Source organism: Schistocerca cancellata, chromosome 4 (genome assembly GCF_023864275.1).
Source record: "Schistocerca cancellata isolate TAMUIC-IGC-003103 chromosome 4, iqSchCanc2.1, whole genome shotgun sequence".
Classification (NCBI taxonomy): Eukaryota; Metazoa; Arthropoda; class Insecta; order Orthoptera; family Acrididae; genus Schistocerca; species Schistocerca cancellata.
Genome location: NC_064629.1, coordinates 475142196 through 475156389, shown reverse-complemented (window position 1 = coordinate 475156389; position 14194 = coordinate 475142196).

Sequence of the window (14194 nt, the reverse complement as noted above, 5' to 3'; positions counted from 1 at the left end):
CCGCCGTCAGTGTCAGCCAGTTTGCCGTGGCATACGGAGCTCCATCGCGGTCTTTAACACTGGTAGCATGCCGCGACAGCGTGGACGTGAACCGTAAGTGCAGTTGACGGACTTTGAGCGAGGGCGTATAGTGGGCATGCGGGAGGCCGGGTGGACGTACCGCCGAATTGCTCAACACGTGGGGCGTGAGGTCTCCACAGTACATCGATGTTGTCGCCAGTGGTCGGCGGAAGGTGCACGTGCCCGTCGACCTGGGACCGGACCGCAGCGACGCACGGATGCACGCCAAGACCGTAGCATCCTACGCAGTGCCGTAGGGGACCGCACCGCCACTTCCCAGAAAATTAGGGACACTGTTGCTCCTGGGGTATCGGCGAGGACCATTCGCAACCGTCTCCATGAAGCTGGGCTACGGTCCCGCACACCGTTAGGCCGTCTTCCGCTCACGCCCCAACATCGTGCAGCCCGCCTCCAGTGGTGTCGCGACAGGCGTGAATGGAGGGACGAATGGAGACGTGTCGTCTTCAGCGATGAGAGTCGCTTCTGCCTTGGCGCCAATGATGGTCGTATGCGTGTTTGGCGCCGTGCAGGTGAGCGCCACAATCAGGACTGCATACGACCGAGGCACACAGGGCCAACACCCGGCATCATGGTGTGGGGAGCGATCTCCTACACTGGCCGTACACCACTGGTGATCGTCGAGGGGACACTGAATAGTGCACGGTACATCCAAACCGTCATCGAACCCATCGTTCTACCATTCCTAGACCGGCAAGGGAACTTGCTGTTCCAACAGGACAATGCACGTCCGCATGTATCCCGTGCCACCCAACGTGCTCTAGAAGGTGTAAGTCAACTACCCTGGCCAGCAAGATCTCCGGATCTGTCCCCCATTGAGCATGTTTGTGACTGGATGAAGCGTCGTCTCACGCGGTCTGCACGTCCAGCACGAACGCTGGTCCAACTAAGGCGCCAGGTGGAAATGGCATGGCAAGCCGTTCCACAGGACTACATCCAGCATCTCTACGATCGTCTCCATGGGAGAATAGGAGCCTGCATTGCTGCGAAAGGTGGATATACACTGTACTAGTGCCGATATTGTGCATGCTCTGTTGCCTGTGTCTATGTGCCTGTGGTTCTGTCAGTGTGATCATGTGATGTATCTGACCCCAGGAATGTGTCAATAAAGTTTCCCCTTCCTGGGACAATGAATTCACGGTGTTCTTATTTCAATTTCCAGGAGTGTATTTCACGCCTCGACGTTATCCTGTTTCAGTTTTCTGTCTGTCTCATGACATCTTTCTCCATCCATTCCTTTTTAGCGTTTCTACATTTGAGAATGATTTCATTTCTGAGTGATCAATAGTGTTACTGCTCACTTTTTCTACTTTTACATAGTCGTCCTTACTTTAGTAGTTCCAGTGTCTCAGTTGCTAGTAATGGGAGCCTCTTTTTGTTCTTTTTCCATACTAGTACTTTATCAGTTGCACATGCAACAGCTCTTTTAAGCCACTTTTTCACACCGATTAACACCTATATGTCACTGTTTCATTCGTCCAATGTTCTTTCATGGTAGACTGAAATTGCAGTTTCATCGGCATGTCTAGGTTCCAACCTTTTAGCTGTCCTTTATTTAGTACTTGTGTGATTGCATTGTCTGATCGTAAAATTAAATTCATATCCAGCAATGATCTTCCTGTTTTGTGAATATAACCCTGTATGTATTGTTAATTTGCCTATACATTGTAATTACTACTCCCACTCTACGGCTCTACCGTTATCTGATCCAGTATGAATAATTCCATGAACCTCAGTCAATAGATCCCTCTCTTCTGACCATCCAATCTCACTAATTCCTAAAACAGCGGTCTGTATCCTTTCTTTCCTACCTTCAGATTTCCAAGTTTCCCACACTGCCTTAGCGATTATCATTCCATGTGGCCTTCATACTTAAGCAAACAAACTCCGTCCGAACAGGCCTTGGAAGGGCCAACGGTACCGACTGACCGCCGACTCATCCTCAGCCGATAGGCGTCACCGGATGCGGATATGGAAGGGCATGTGGTCAACACATCACTCTCCCGGTCGTTGTCAGTTTTCGTGACTGGAGTTGATGCTTCTCAATCAAGTAGCTCCTCAATTGGCCTCAGAAGGGCTGAGTGCACCACGCTTGCCAACAGCGCTCTGCAGACTCGATAGCGCTTAACTTCCGTGATCTGACGGGAACTTGTGTTGGACGCTTTCATAATTAGCATTCTCTTTTGGTCTAATAGCTCGTCCTAGTAGTCTCCACGTGAAGATCTGAATGGGGGATCATTTCGTCTCCGGAATATTTTACCCAAGAGGAAGCCATCAAGACATTTTTAGCATAGTATTACATATATTATGGGAAGATTACGTAGTGTTTTCCCACTGACTTCAAGATAGTAGTACTGCAACCGTTAATGTCGTCAGGACCACATCTCGAGGTAGCATCACTGTTACTTACCAACTCCTTGAATTCAGTCAAATGTGACTATGGGAAGAACGGCTGCTTTCCTCCTGGACGAAGCTTTCTATGTACCAGTCCCAAGACAGGCAGCCGCTGCTTGCTTTCTGTGAGCCATATTACTGATCCCTGGTCCTAATCGCCTCACATACCATTACAGTCTTTACCTAAACCAGAAAAAAGACCCATACGAAGTACCATCAGCCGAATAACTGGCTCGAGGTTTTTTTAATTGAGGTTTTACTCGTTCCCTACCCCGGCTTGTGACAGACAGAGCTTGACCTCTCAAAATCAACGTCAAGTTGCCGGTTTTCGTATGTACGTCTACCGAGATTTTGAATTTTTTGTAATAGCGAGAGTCGGACCATGTGTTTATTGTTACTTTTTTGTCTATTTCTCGCTTTATACAGCAAAGACCATAGAGCTAACAGTAGCTACAAAAATGCTATATTAACATAACTGCAATTTTTTCCGTAGAATAATAAAAACAGTTCGACGTACAAGCATACCTTGTCAGTGCAAAATAAAAACACTAAAAGAGGAACACCAGATAGCCAGCTGTAGTTACAACAGTACCAAGTTAACATTAGTGCAATATTCACAACAGAACAACGATAAAAGTGTGAAGTACAAAGATAAGTTCTTTGTATAAATTCAAAGCACAAATTTACGCCCCCGGGTTCGAACCGGACCTGTTCTAGAAGAGAATGACATCCACAGCAACTTATAACTGAGATATGGACAACGAAGTCGTTGCAAAGTAAAAAAATAAGGACGTCCCAGTCTTCTAACCGGGCTGGTTCCATGGGAGGACAAGAGCCACACAATTTATAAGTCAAAGTTGGATAGCGCCGTCTTTCAAATAGTTTGCGAAAAACAAAAATGTATATATATATATATATATATATATATATATATATAAAACCGGTGAAGTGAAGCAGTTACACTTATTTAAGGCTTATTGAACAGCAATTTACTTTGACCATAAGCGCTCGGAACTTTAAAAAAGTTATATTATTATCTTGGCTATATGACATGCATTAATAATAATATATACACGGTACAAATATCAATTTACTTACTAAGACAATATAATTCGTTGCCAAATTATAATTATTACAAATCTTCAGGTTTTACGTAGCAGAATATACAAAGATTTCAGTTTAGTTTGATGTTAATATTCATTCAAAGAGCATAAGCACTAATCTTTTTAAATAAGCCCCCTTTCTGACACCTTACAGAGCTCGGCTGCTTGTTATACCATATCTGACCATTAATGCACGGACTATGATCTATTGTTTTCAGTTTAGTACTTCTTCTATAGTAGCACTCTTTCTTCCTTGTACTGTAGGTATGAATATCAGAGCACTTTGTTGCACGGTTTTAATGATGACAAAAAATATAATTAATTTGTCAAGATACAGTGAATAGAATATGAGCTGTTTATGAAGTACAAAGATTTCCCCGCATGAGTCTCTGTGCCCTATTCCATGGGGAAGCCTAACTTCTCTTTTCTGCAGGGTTAATATTATGCTCACATACACTGATCAGCAAAACATTATGACCACCTACCTACTAACGATATAAACCCACGCAGACGATAGCAGCGTTACTTGGCGAGGAATGCCAGCTGGTCAAACAATGCAGGCAGTATCGGTGAGTGTGCTGTACATGTGTAAAATGGGGTACGTGCACAATCTAACTGAGTTTGACTCGGGGAAGCTCGACATTAACATTTCGGAAACTGCACGACTTGCAGGTGTTTGTTGAATAACTTTATTCACTTCCACAACCAGGTAGATGAGACAATTTCGCAAACCATTACCTAGGTAATTAGGTGAAAACATTTTGAATTTATAGTCTTGAATGGGGACAGCATTATTAGCTGTATTTGCTGTAAGGAGAGAACCGAAGAAGCAGTAAAGACTAGGCTGTTTGTACTGGACAAAGAAACGAATGGAAAGTAGGAAGCACTTGATGCGGAACCGTAGGCTGCGCTTACGAAACACCTGACTGCGCGTAACTTGCGTGAGACGCCCAACACGACGCAGTTTTGTTTGCTTCACTGGCCAACGTTTCTTTGCATTTGCTTATAATCAAGTCACACCCGTTCCACTTATACCATCGCTTGAGACATCATATGCGTCGCTTCAATACTCTCATAAATTGAAAGGATTTACGGTAGTTTCTTGAGAAGGATAATTATTAGTGCAAGTTCATACCCAAAACGGTTCGAATTGTCTACCAGCTCAATCATCCGAGAAAAAAGGGGCAGAATTAATCTAATCAGAAATATGCCATAAAGACGGCCCTCTGACTTAAAAAGTGCTTGAGAAGAGCCCTCTCCCTGGCGATGCAAGTGCCTTACACTCGCGAGTGAATATCTCTGCATAGCGTAAGCGCAGTGCTGTCTCAAACACCCTGAAGGCATTGAACAGCTCACAGCGTTGACATAGAAGACCTCATAGTCCAGATACAATACTCGCAGATAGAGAACAAGGCTCTAGTGATCGTTTATGGTCGTAAGTCCCGCTTATTTACCGACCGTGAGCCTCTAACCTCCTAATTCGGTCCAATTTCGCTGAAATAAACGTACGGGACTGTAAAGGGAGGCTCTATGCTTGAGTAATTACCACGACACAAGTCAGTATCAACTCATAACACACCATGCTAACGCGGTTGAAGGTAACCGTTTCCGCTGTTGACCAGTTGCCGAGTTTCATCTGCGTGGAGTACCCTAGTACTCAGGGGCGATTAACTGTGGTGTACCGTTGATGACTTCTGAATTACAATGTGGGAAGTAGCCATGTAATCAGGACGTGACCCACCATTTCTCAAGATTCTGTCTGGAGTATACTTCGGTGACTGGAGCGTTTCCCTAAATGCATAGACCCAGAATTTGAGATATTCTTATCGTTGTAACACATTGTGAACGTCAGCAATGGTGCTATCATATATACGAATGAAGTATCAGAATATCAGATTATCTTCACAATCGTGCTCTTCCCGTGCGTCCTCCTGTTGCTACAGACGTGACACAAGAGGATACTGAGGCTGAAGGCGCTGGGGCAGCGTCATATGCACTGATCTGGTATTTACGAGGGAGTGCTGATATTTAATGCCTCACCACTTTTATGTGAAAAGTCTTAAGGCTTTTTAAATAAAACATTCTTTGTTGACATTCTACATCTACATTCTTCGTGTCTGCATTTTTATTTCTCAACGTAATCACCGTGGCGACAAACACATTTCTCTCAGCGACATATCAGTTAACAATAGCCATTATGAAAACCGTCTTATAGTTGCACAGGAAGATCATTTATTTCTTGAAATAGTACAGTAATTTATTTGTTAATGGCCGATTTCGTACTGATTGTTCATTACCATATCACACTGAGGGATAAAATACAGGAGACTTTGAAGTACACTTCTGGAAATGGAAAAAAGAACACATTGACACCGGTGTGTCAGACCCACCATTCTTGCTCCGGACACTGCGAGAGGGCTGTACAAGCAATGATCACACGCACTGCACAGCGGACACACCAGGAACCGCGGTGTTGGCCGTCGAATGGCGCTAGCTGCGCAGCATTTGTGCACCGCCGCCGTCAGTGTCAGCCAGTTTGCCGTGGCATACGGAGCTCCATCGCAGTCTTTAACACTGGTAGCATGCCGCGACAGCGTGGACGTGAACCGTATGTGCAGTTGACGGACTTGGAGCGAGGGCGTATAGTGGGCATGCGGGAGGCCGGGTGGACGTACCGCCGAATTGCTCAACACGTGGGGCGTGAGGTCTCCACAGTACATTGATGTTGTCGCCAGTGGTCGGCGGAAGGTGCACGTGCCCGTCGACCTGGGACCGGACCGCAGCGACGCACGGATGCACGCCAAGACCGTAGGATCCTACGCAGTGCCGTAGGGGACCGCACCGCCACTTCCCAGCAAATTAGGGACACTGTTGCTCCTGGGGTATCGGCGAGGACCATTCGCAACCGTCTCCATGAAGCTGGGCTACGGTCCCGCACACCGTTAGGCCGTCTTCCGCTCACGCCCCAACATCGTGCAGCCCGCCTCCAGTGGTGTCGCGACAGGCGTGAATGGAGGGACGAATGGAGACGTGTCGTCTTTAGCGATGAGAGTCGCTTCTGCCTTGGTGCCAATGATGGTCGTATGCGTGTTTGGCGCCGTGCAGGTGAGCGCCACAATCAGGACTGCATACGACCGAGGCACACAGGGCCAACACCCGGCATCATGGTGTGGGGAGCGATCTCCTACACTGGCCGTACACCACTGGTGATCGTCGAGGGGACACTGAATAGTGCACGGTACATCCAAACCGTCATCGAACCCATCGTTCTACCATTCCTAGACCGGCAAGGGAACTTGCTGTTCCAACAGGACAATGCACGTCCGCATGTATCCCGTGCCACCCAACGTGCTCTAGAAGGTGTAAGTCAACTACCCTGGCCAGCAAGATCTCCGGATCTGTCCCCCATTGAGCATGTTTGGGACTGGATGAAGCGTCGTCTCACGCGGTCTGCACGTCCAGCACGAACGCTGGTCCAACTGAGGCGCCAGGTGGAAATGCCATGGCAAGCCGTTCCACAAGACTACATCCAGCATCTCTACGATCGTCTCCATGGGAGAATAGCAGCCTGCATTGCTGCGAAAGGTGGATATACACTGTACTAGTGCCGACATTGTGCATGCTCTGTTGCCTGTGTCTATGTGCCTGTGGTTCTGTCAGCGTGATCATGTGATGTATCTGACCCCAGGAATGTGTCAATAAAGTTTCCCCTTCCTGGGACAATGAATTCACGGTGTTCTTATTTCAATTTCCAGGAGTGTATATAGAAATAAGGTTTGCAAAATTGCATTACAGTAGCAACATAGGCTCTAAAACACTAATACTGTTCGAAAATGGATGGCATATCATAAATGTAAGTCGTGCGTTACACTAATCATACATGTGGAACATTGACCATGAAATCAACAAGTGTGATACTAAATAATGTGGCCTCCACATATGCTCATCGCTGTCAGAGCGAAAACTACCTCTGAGAGCTGCCTATGGAGTCCACGTGATCTAAGAGGTAGCTAGTGGCGGCGTTCGTCCGAATATTGGGGCATTCTATTACAACTCAAACAGGGTGTACAAAATTGTATATGAAGTACATTCTTTACAAGTTGTTCGTGGAATACATATTATAAAATCGATGTACCTGTGTACGAGTATGTATGTATGTACCACATCTCCTCCTGAACCACTTAACCGATTTCAACCAAACTTGGCACACATATCGCGGAAAGAATCGCTGTTGGAGGGGTGGGGGAGGGGGGTGTAAGAACCATAATTATACCTATCGAAGGGGACGGGTGTGGGAGTGAAAACAACGACGTGCGGAATTTGCAGATTTTATTCATCCCGTATTTGAGAATGAGAGCGCTTAGTTGACTTACAGCAAATTCACACATAATTTCAAGCCTTTAAGAAACGCTGACAACCTCAAGAAAATGATGAAAGGAAAAAAGTTAATCGGGTACTACATTTTCGCTGTTCATACAGTAAAACTGCCGCATAAAGTTTAGCCATGTACCTGTAAAAATTTGACAAGAATTAAATTTATCAATTTCAATAATATTATTATTTAAAAATCCTGTTACGCAATGCTATAGCCTGATGTTTTACAGTACGCCGTGTGTGGCGTCATTGAACCTGATGTTATATATTTTAGTTAGTGTTTTATGTGTTTATTTACGTATTCCGTAAACAACTTGCCAAGAATGTATTTCATGTATGATTATGTAAACCGTGTATGGGTTATAATAAACTGTCCAAATCTTTGGACGAACGCCGCTGCTAGCCACCTCTTCGGTCACGTGGACGCCGTAGGCACCTCTTAAAGGCAGTTTTCGCTCTGATGGCTTGCGATGAGCCCATGTGGGGCCCACGTAATTTATTATCACACTTGTTGATATCATGGCCAATATTCCACTTGTATGATGGTGTAACGCAAGACTTACATTTATCGTATGTCATCTATTTTTGATCAGTATTAGTATTGTAGAGCCTATGTTGTTGTAGTAGTGAAACTTTGTAAACATCTCCCGTATTTTATCCTTCAGGCTCATTTGATAATGGACAAGCAGTCCTAAACCGGTCATTAAGAAACAAATGTTCTTCTTGTGCAACTTAAGATGGTTTTAATAATAATTATTGTAATCACAAAAAAGTTGCGGACCTATTGCAATCCTAGCATGCTGAAGATACCGAAGAGAAACCAGTTTGTTGACACCGTCACTGTAGAACGTTTAGTTTTGTTGACGGAGTCACAATCTCACCTCTTCTTGCACAGCTTCATCACTGTCAATGTAAAGTCCTCGAAAATGTTCTTTAGGTTTTAGAAACAAATGAAAATCAGATGGGGTCAAGTCGGGACTGTTTGTGGGTGATCGATGACTGTACCCACGGCGTTTGATTGTTGGATTGTTGCAGATGTCGCAGCGCTCTTGTGTGGTATGGTATTGTCATGCTTAAGGAGAGGATGCTCCATGTGTGGAAGAACTCCTTAATATTAAACTAGACTGAAATCTTTGTATATTCTGTTATGTAAAACCTGAAGATTTGTAATGATTATAATTTGGCAACGAATTCTGTTGTCTTACTAAGTCCACTGATATTTGTATCATGTATATATTATTATTAATGCATGTCATATAGCCAAGACAATAATATAACTTTTTTAAGTTCTGAGAGCTGATGGTCAAAGTAAATTGCCATAAATAAGTGTAACGGGCGAAAAGAAAAAACTTCATGGGCCTGGAGTGCGGTACGTCGGTCGGGTAAAGTTTGTAAGAAAAATAAAAAACAGTGAAACAACGTTGGACTGCTAGAGATGCAAAGTTCCATTACATGCACCAGTATGTTTACAAATGATATCACACCCTTGGAGCTAGTTGATTTGTGTTGTTGGTTTTTGTAAGAGAGGTAATTATGTGAAGTGTGTTTTCAGGAATTGGGTATATGTGGTATTGATTTATAATACACTCCTGGAAATGGAAAAAAGAACACATTGACACCGGTGTGTCAGACCCACCATACTTGCTCCGGACACTGCGAGAGGGCTGTACAAGCAATGATCACACGCACGGCACAGCGGACACACCAGGAACCGCGGTGTTGGCCGTCGAATGGCGCTAGCTGCGCAGCATTAGTGCACCGCCGCCGTCAGTGTCAGCCAGTTTGCCGTGGCATACGGAGCTCCATCGCAGTCTTTAACACTGGTAGCATGCCGCGACAGCGTGGACGTGAACCGTATGTGCAGTTGACGGACTTTGAGCGAGGGCGTATAGTGGGCATGCGGGAGGCCGGGTGGACGTACCGCCGAATTGCTCAACACGTGGGGCGTGAGGTCTCCACAGTACATCGATGTTGTCGCCAGTGGTCGGCGGAAGGTGCACGTGCCCGTCGACCTGGGACCGGACCGCAGCGACGCACGGATGCACGCCAAGACCGTAGGATCCTACGCAGTGCCGTAGGGGACCGCACCGCCACTTCCCAGCAAATTAGGGACACTGTTGCTCCTGGGGTATCGGCGAGGACCATTCGCAACCGTCTCCATGAAGCTGGGCTACGGTCCCGCACACCGTTAGGCCGTCTTCCGCTCACGCCCCAACATCGTGCAGCCCGCCTCCAGTGGTGTCGCGACAGGCGTGAATGGAGGGACGAATGGAGACGTGTCGTCTTCAGCGATGAGAGTCGCTTCTGCCTTGGTGCCAATGATGGTCGTATGCGTGTTTGGCGCCGTGCAGGTGAGCGCCACAATCAGGACTGCATACGACCGAGGCACACAGGGCCAACACCCGGCATCATGGTGTGGGGAGCGATCTCCTACACTGGCCGTACACCACTGGTGATCGTCGAGGGGACACTGAATAGTGCACGGTACATCCAAACCGTCATCGAACCCATCGTTCTACCATTCCTAGACCGGCAAGGGAACTTGCTGTTCCAACAGGACAGTGCACGTCCGCATGTATCCCGTGCCACCCAACGTGCTCTAGAAGGTGTAAGTCAACTACCCTGGCCAGCAAGATCTCCGCATCTGTCCCCCATTGAGCATGTTTGTGACTGGATGAAGCGTCGTCTCACGCGGTCTGCACGTCCAGCACGAACGCTGGTCCAACTGAGGCGCCAGGTGGAAATGGCATGGCAAGCCGTTTCACAGGACTACATCCAGCATCTCTACGATCGTCTCCATGGGAGAATAGCAGCCTGCATTGCTGCGAAAGGTGGATATACACTGTACTAGTGCCGACATTGTGCATGCTCTGTTGCCTGTGTCTATGTGCCTGTGGTTCTGTCAGTGTGATCATGTGATGTATCTGACCCCAGGAATGTGTCAATAAAGTTTCCCCTTCCTGGGACAATGAATTCACGGTGTTCTTATTTCAATTTCCAGGAGTGTATATTGTATTGATTGATAATACATTTTTGTGGTATTTGTAACACAATTATTACATGAGCTTGTGACTGCATATCAAACATTTCACAAAATTAAACTTTCTGGTTTTACACGTGTACTTCCATTCCGCAAGTCGTGCGCGATTGGTACAACGTTGGGCCGATTTGTCGAACCGTGGAATGGTTCAGAGACCGGGCGATCGTGTTTACACTTTGGGCCCGGGCCGTTGGAACTTAAATCGTAGGTTAAGAAGTTAAGGAACCCGTCATCGTCAGCCTCAAAACTCAAAATAAATTGTTGACAGATATCCAGTCTCCTCTGTTTTACGTCAGGAGTAAGCATTCGAGGCATCCACTGTACATTCAGTTTACTGTACCGCAGTCCTCCAATAATGGTCTCTACACGCTCTGCCACACATCCCGAGAGCTGTGTCTGCGTTATCCGACGATTTCCTCTAATGAGTTCATCAACCAAATTTCGATGATTCTTGTTGATTGTCGTACGTGAACCCCCACCCCAAGCTGTGTCACACACATTGAGGCTACCACCGTTTCCTTCATTACGAGGACGAACAACCTAACGTCGCACATTACTGATGTCGATACAATCATCACCACACAGAGCATTCATTTTTCAATTGAAGGCACGTATTCCGCGGTTAGAAACCCGACTACAGCACGCTGTTTCTCACGTTTCATACCGTCATGTTACATGCTAAAATTTGGATCCCTCTTGTGGGAGAGGGTTGTAACTTGCTTCAGCCTAGAGGGGGTTCTAGGCGCTACAGTCTGGAGCCTAGCGACCGCTAAGGTCGCAGGTTCGAATCCTGCCTCGGGCATGGATGTTCGTGATGTCCTTAGGCTAGTTAGGTTTAATTAGTTCTAAGTTCTAGGCGACTAATGACCTCTGAAGTTAAGTCGCATAGTGCTCAGAGCCATTTGAACCATTTGAATCAAGTATAGAGGGAAAGTCGACAGACAAATATGCGTGACGTATAATACCTCAATCGGTGTTGAGAACAAAATTCAAACTTCTAAGTCATTACTTCTCAGCACGTACACGTAGGCTACCATGTAACATACAGCCTAGGGTGGCTTCTACGCCTGGGCTCGCAGCCAATTACCATCAGCGGAGAGTTTCTATTTATGTTCACGACATCTCTGCCAACTGGATCGTGCTGGACTGCTTCAGAGAAAGGTTGTTGGTGGTTTTCAACACGCTCTCGACGTCACACTGACGTAATCTATGATGACAAGCATTACATCCGCGCACAGGTTGCATGTTTTCCTAAAACCCTCTTTTGAGGTACTCTCAAATTTACATTTATACGTAGTCATTGTGATTCTTTCATAATGGGCGTTGAGTTCTGTCTGCTAGGAACTCCTAACTCCTGTCTAATATCTGGTCCGACGTTCGATGAATTGTTATTTTGTTTCGTAAACGCCAGTGCTGAACTATTCACACGGAATCAAGGAATACAACATAAATCTGAGCACCATTATTTACGATGTTCTGGACCTCATGGACGACCAGAGCGAGCTGAGTTTAACCACATCCTTTCTCCATAGTGACTCCTATAGAGAAGAGTTTCGTTCACAAAGAACTTCATCGTATGTGAGCTCATAACTCATTCCATATATCTAAAACAGATTGACGCTAGCAACATAGTAAAATGGTTATGTGCATCTGTCCGACGATCCATTTATGTATCGGGACTGGATTCGATTAACGAGACAGAAGAGTGCCTCAACGACATTATGCTGCAGCGACGGAAACCACATCACAGTGCTCTTGTGTTTGTACACAGGTGCCTAAGAAAAACTGTACATTACAGACGTTTATACAATTCTGAAGGCATTTTTTTATAACCAGATGTAATTGGGGTAACAAACCAAATAAATCGTTAGCACTTTATTACCGTAAAACGAGCCACCAAATGTTCTTCACGCCAAAATGTTCACAAAATATCACTGAAAAACCTCCGAAATTTTGTCAGGTAGTTCTGGCTTGCCTTGTATAATTGAGGCTATCACTAAATGAAATGAAATGTCTAATTATCTCCGTCATAACATGGTTATATGTTCATCTAAGTGAGACGCGAAGGTAATTGATTTTGCTCTAATACTTCATAATCTTATCAATAATTCAGTAATTCACGTCCATAAATCTCTAACTGCTTGTTACACAGTTACAGTTAAATATTCTTAGATATGTGGAATAGCAAAATGAGACGTGCGGTCGATGTGAGGAAAGAGGTAAGGAAGATCACGCTTTGCTGTCCTTGAACGTTACTGAAGAATCTGCTCGACTGCGTGAGTTACGAAACCGATGGATTTCGGCAACGGCCAAGAAGGATGCTTGAAGGACCGCCCACAAGATTTCGACAGCCCGGAGGCATTTGCGTGAGAGAGACCAAAAGTTCCCGGAACTACTTCCACACTTAGTCACTCCCATGTGACTTCGTCCAGATATTTATCAAATAAAAAATATATGCGAAAGAAGTTATCATTATTCATCGTGACTAATGCAACGAGATGTAGAGCGCTGGATTTAAGCAGAATACTTTTAGCCTCGAAAAACATCAGCCAGAAGTCGTTTATGGGAGCCTTAGATCAAACTAAATACATTTAATGGTTGTCTTTTACTATTTTTGCCTTATCTTAATTAGATATGTTACAAAGTAATTTCTCAGTTCCTATTCAGTTCACTGTAAAAATTTCTGTCAGCAAGTGAGACAGAGAAATGATACATTTGTTTAGTGACATCATGGTCATACTTAAAATCCACTTATGGCGACGCATGTACAGAATGCACTATCACCGACATTTCTTCAATAGTGGTTAAGAATTCAATATTTGTTTACTAGCTGCAACTATTCATTTCTATTGAGTGAAACATTTGAAAAATCAATGTTGTTGTGGTCGTCATTCCAGAGACTGGTTTGATGCAGCTCTCCATGCTACTCTATCAAGTGCAAGCCTCTTTATTTCCCAGTACCTACTGCAACCTACATCCATCTGAATCTGCTTAGTGCATTCATCACTTGGTCTCCCTCTACGATTTTTAGCCTTCACGCTGCCGTCCAATACTAAATTGGTGATCCCTTGATGCCTCAGAACATGTCCTACCAACCGATCCCTTCTTCTAGTCAAGTTGTGCCACAAACTTCTCTTCTCTCCAATCTTATTCAATACTTCCTCATTAGTTATGTGATCTACGCATCTAATCTTCAGCATTCTTC